The sequence below is a fragment of the Gavialis gangeticus genome, unplaced genomic scaffold (genome assembly GCF_001723915.1).
Source record: "Gavialis gangeticus isolate Ggan-Ray unplaced genomic scaffold, GavGan_comp1, whole genome shotgun sequence".
Classification (NCBI taxonomy): Eukaryota; Metazoa; Chordata; order Crocodylia; family Gavialidae; genus Gavialis; species Gavialis gangeticus.
Genome location: NW_017729004.1, coordinates 1,743,564 through 1,748,779, shown reverse-complemented (window position 1 = coordinate 1,748,779; position 5,216 = coordinate 1,743,564). Strand labels below are relative to the sequence as shown.

General features: G+C 49.3%; 1 protein-coding gene and 1 long non-coding RNA gene across 3 annotated transcripts in view; one reads left to right on the top strand and one right to left on the bottom strand.

Moving 5' to 3' along the window:
• CCM2 (CCM2 scaffolding protein) overlaps positions 1-5,216 on the bottom strand; it is a 90,872-nt gene that overhangs the window by 53,695 nt on the left and 31,961 nt on the right. The gene's annotated exons all lie outside the window — the stretch shown is intronic.
• Positions 1,370-5,216, top strand: part of LOC109291148 — a 12,211-nt gene continuing 8,364 nt past the window's right edge. Inside the window, exons 1-2 of the long non-coding RNA XR_002095759.1 lie at positions 1,370-1,713; positions 3,926-3,929. This is a non-coding gene — a long non-coding RNA (uncharacterized LOC109291148). The remainder of the gene's footprint in view (positions 1,714-3,925; positions 3,930-5,216) is intronic.

Genomic DNA, 5,216 nt, shown 5'->3' with positions numbered 1-5,216 from the left:
TTAACTTTTTTTTTTTCAAATTAGGGAAAAAAAAAAAAAAAAAAAAAAAAGGTGAGCCTCCTACACAGTCACCTGATTGCAGAAGCTGAAGCTTTAAGGAAAGAAACACTCAATGTCATGAGAGTCCAACATGGGAGCTATCAAGAGTGCCCTGAGCTCCTCTCAACACGAACCCTGAGGCTGCACCTTCTAGCTCCAAAGCCCCTCAAGGCCCTGCTGTGCCCAGAGGGTCAGCCTCAGGCCAGTCTTGTTTTGTGTCTGGAAACATAAAAATTTGAACAAGCTCAAAACCAAAGTCCTGGCATCCAAAAATCTCCCGAGTTTCCCAGACTAAGTTTACGTTCATTCATACAAGGCCAAATGCTTCTCCACAAGAAAGTGCAGGGACTAATAAAGCATCCTTCCAAAACAGGTTGTTCAACAAAGCCCACCATGCCAAAATAAAGCCATGATACATGTTGTGGTGCGGATGGCCAGAGCACAACAACTTGCCCATGCCAGAAAGCTTCACTCATTGCTCTGCTCCTAATCATGTGCAAATCAGTGAAACACCCAGGGCCCAGTTCACTGCAACCTATAGCAAAGCATTTGGAGTGACCAGACCTTCCCATCGTTTGTAAGAAAAAGAAACAAACACCATTCCCAGGAGCCACATGCTCTATTCAGCATTTCTCCCAATCCTGCCTGAGATTCTTGGGGGCTTTGAAAGATTAAAAGAGAAAAAAAAAAAAGAGGCTAACTCCACCCTGAGAGTAAGAAAGGAAAAGCAGAGGCAGGGAGCTTTAGCAGGGAAGTACAGATAACAGAACCGAAATGGGCTCAGCTATCTCTCTTGTATGCAGATATCCAAAGGGGTCAACTTTGAGGCTGCTATTTGCTTTAGTAGAATTGGTTCAGTATTTGGAGGCGCTGTGAATATTTCCCCTAGTAGTAAATCTGCATGGTTGCCCCCTACTTAAGGCAAACCCAAATGACAGGATGTTAACAACGCTCAGACAGGGACTGCGTTCACAGCTAACTTTGGCTGCCCCAGTTTTCTGTGTCTGAAGGCTGCACCCCCCTGATGGAGGGCTGATGCAGAACGGATCAGTGGAAGCCGCACCAGGACACGATGCCAATTGACAAGATGTCTTTCTGCTTCCTCCGTCAAGGAACTCAGTTCGAGCAAACTGGTGAGAGTGGGCAGGAGTCTTCTCGCTGGGACACATTCTTCTTTCACCTAATGCTCCCGGCATGCATCTAGACAGCAGGAGTGAAAAAGGGTTAGGGTTAGGGTGCGAGAGGCGCATGTTGCTGCGGTTATGGAGATCAAACACACAGTGAGCTGCTGGCAACACAGTCCCTGCCCTGAGCCACCCAGTTTTCATAGGATTTGTAGGTGTTAGGGGCTGGAACAGACCTTACAAGACCATCAGGACCAGTCCCCCTACACTTGAGCAGGAAAGACTGCTGGGGCAGATGACCCCAGCAGGGTGGGCATTAAGAGGCTCTTCCTTTGATGCCAGGTCCATCTCCACAAGCAGTGCTGCCATGATGCCCTGGCTGCCCACCCCTCTCTTCTGCCCTCAAATAAATGATCTACCTTCCCAAGCTGCTTCAAAAGTACCAGGAGGGAAAGAGCTATTTTCCTGCTGTGGTCTCAAGTTGCAGCAAGGGAGGTGTAGGCTGGATGTTAGGAAAAACTCTCACTAGGAGCATGGTGAAACACTGGAAGTTATCCACTGGGCATCTCCATCCTCAGAGGTGTTTAAGACCTGGCTAGACAAAGCCTTGGGTGGGATGATGTAGCTGGGACTGGGACTGGGACTGGGACTGGTCCTGCTTGGAGCAGGGGGTTGGACTAGATGTGACCTCCCAAGGTCCCTTCCAACCCTCATTGTCTGCAATTCTAATATTGACCCTAGGGGTCAGACTGGGCCAAGTGCTCTTCCGTTTCCCAGAGCTGAGCAGCCTGCAAAGACAGAACACTGCTTTTGATTCCTACTATTGCCACATCTTCATCACAAGACTCAATATTTGGGGTTTTCATGTGCTTTCCTTGACTTTTGCATTGAGAAGTTTCTCTTATGTCAAAGAACCGCTCTTCAGTAAAGCAAAACCCAGACAAGATGGTCATTTCCTTATAAGTCTTCGCATGAAGCCAGGCTGCCAAAAGCAGAATAGCACCATGCCACTTGTTTTGTGGCATTCATAGTTAGCAGCACAACAAAAGGATTCTTAATGAATTGTAGGATCTACTCTCTCATGTTTGTATTTAGTGGGTCCCTTTCGTTCAGGAGATATCTGTTTGCTGGGCTGTCAGTAAAGCAAATGTTTGAAAGATCTGGCTGCTGTACCATGGGTAGCTAAAAGACACCCAAAACTCCAAACAAATTAAAAGGAACCCATTAAAAGACATTTTCCCTGCAGGTCTGCACACACCAGGCAGACTCGACTAAGCAAATAATCTGAAGTGCTTTCTTGGGAAAACGCGGCTATTAAAATGTCTTTACAAGATTCAACTACAGCCAATAAAATAGAGCATGGGCAGGGCTAGCAATGAGATATCATTTTGATTTAAGTGGCTGAAAGCTGCAAGTGTTTTACTTTCCAAAAGACATTTGAAAAAAAAAAAAAAGTGTCTAAGCCCTTCCTCTTCAATGAAGGCACTCTTAAAAACAAATGTTAGCCAAGCGCTGATCTGGCCAGCGAGAGGCCTCAAGGAACACTGTGACGATGCACAAGTGATTTCAGTGATTTGGTCAGTAGTGCTACATTGGCATGGACCCATTGAGGCTGCTTTCAAATGCCCCTTCCAACCAAGTAGGAAGAGAGAAGCTTTTAGATATGCTTGTCAAGCTCTAGAGGGTATCAATGCAGTCTTAGAAATTCACTTTCTGCATACAGCAAAAAAACACAGGCCATCACCTACAACGTTCAGAGACTAACCACAAGAACCACCTTGTGCAAAGGTAAGCCCTACTACTCAGCCAAATTCCAGCCTGTGACAGAGTACAGAGACCCTTTAAGAGGCGAGAAGGTGCAGCTGGCCCTGCTTGCTGATAAGGTCCAGGTGGAGGGGATCAGGCCCTGGGCAGAGCCCCAGGTGGGACCATTAAAGAAGGGAACCAGCAGGAGGAGAGCAGGGAGGGCAGAAGGAGCTGCAAAGTCCTGACAGCCTGATGGGAAATAGGCACTGGTTTGCTTTACTGCCAGCAGGGAGAACAGCAATATATTGCTTGTTAGCCTGAAGGGAAAAGGCCACATTGACCTCATTCACTCAGGAGGGTTTTAAATAAAGCACCCGTTTTGGAGCCTAAAAAAATAAAAATAAATGAGACTAGGACTCCACTGAGACCAGGAGGCACTCCCAGCTCACAAAGCTCTGCTGGTTATGGTCTGCGTCCCAAGATCAAACCTCCAGTTTCAGCTGGATCCAGTATTTTTCACTTCCTAACCCAAGCCATTTAGTCCCAACAGCTGATACTGGAGTGGTTAGAAGGATCTGTTGATATCCTACTGATTTCTCAGGTGCCACGGAGCTCAATCTCCTTGAGAGATTAGGGTAACAGGTCCCATAGAAAGCAGCACCTCGTCATGGTCTAGCTCAGGGGTGAGCAATTTTTTGGGCCCCTGGGCCACACAGGGATTTTGGCTGAGCATCACAGGCCACATCAGCACTACCACCCTTTGCAACAGCTCACAAAACTCCCCAGGTGGGATGGGGCCATGAGCGAGTGGGGAGCAGTGTTTAGGAGCAGGACGGGTGGGCAATGCTGGGCTTACAGGGCACTGGTTCTGTGGGCAAGGGCATGCGGGGAGCAGATTGCAGCCCTGCCCCAGCTGTGCTGATGTTGCCCCATGATCCCAGGGTCTCTAGGGGGTCTGTGGGCAGGGCATGCAACTGGGAAGAGGCCATGGGTGGGCAGGGCGCCACATCTAGGAGCAGGGTGGGCCAAGCCAGTCCAAGATATTGGGGCAGTTATAGTGCAGGGCTGGGCCAGAGCTATGACCAAGCTCCCCACATACCCCCGCCTGCAGAACCCACACCCACCACAGGGGCACATGGGCAGATCACGGCTCTGCCTCGGGCCCCAATCCCATGCTGTCACCACCCCTGCCTGGGGGCAGCAGGACCCCTCTGTGTAGTAGATACACTAGAGGGCAGGGCTAAGATAAGGAGAGACCTCGACAAATTGAAGGATTGGGCCAAAAGACATCTCATGAGGTTCAGCATAGACAAATGCAGGGCCCTGCACTTAAGACAGAACAATCCACTGCACTGGTGCAGGCTGGGGGCTGACTGGCTGGGCAGCAGCTCTGCAGGAAAGGACCTGGGGGTGACAGTGGACAAGAAGATGGCAACAAGGGCACACCGCTGGCTTTTCTCCAAGGCAGCTAACGGCATCCTGCGCTGCATTGGATGAAGTGTCGCCAGCAGATTGAGGGCAGCAATTCTTCCCCTCTATTCAGCACTGGGGAGGCCACATCTGGAGTCCTGTGTCCAGTTTTGGACCCCTCACTACAGAAAGGATGTGAACACATTGGAGAGACTCCAGCAAAGGGCAGTGAAAATGGTTCAGGGGCTGGGAAACATGATGTATGAGGAAAGGCTGAGGGAACTGGTCTTATTTTAGTCTGAAGAAGAGAAGACTGAGGCTGCTATTAAATCCCCCCTTCACCTCGCTGCAGGGGGGCTGCAAAGAGGATGGAGCTGAACTGTTCTCAGTGGGGGCAAATGACAAGACAAGGAGCAATGGGTTCAAGCTGCAGCAAGGGAAATGGAGGTTGGATACAAGGAACTCTCTCACTAGGAGGGTAGTAAAACACAGACAGGCTACCCAGAGGTGGTGCAGGAGACTTAAGACCCAGCTAGACAAAGCCTTGGCTGGGATGATATAGGTGGGAATGGTCCTGCTTTAAGCAGAGGGCTGGACTAGATGCAACTTCCTGAGGTCCCTTCCAACCCTTATTTTCTAGGATGCCATGATCCACTATGGGCCACAAAAATCCCTTGACAGGCCAGATCCAGCCCAAGGCCATATTTTGCCTACCCCGGTCTAGGTCCTACAATGGAGCCTACAATTCAAATTAAATGGCAAAAGTGACCGTGTGTTTTAGAACTACCTAGCAGAGGATATTCGTGTACCATGAGTCTCTTCCATAGTTTCTGGGGTTGGAAGGGATCCGAGTAGATAATCTAGTCCAACCCCCTGCCATGGCAGGAAAGATTACTG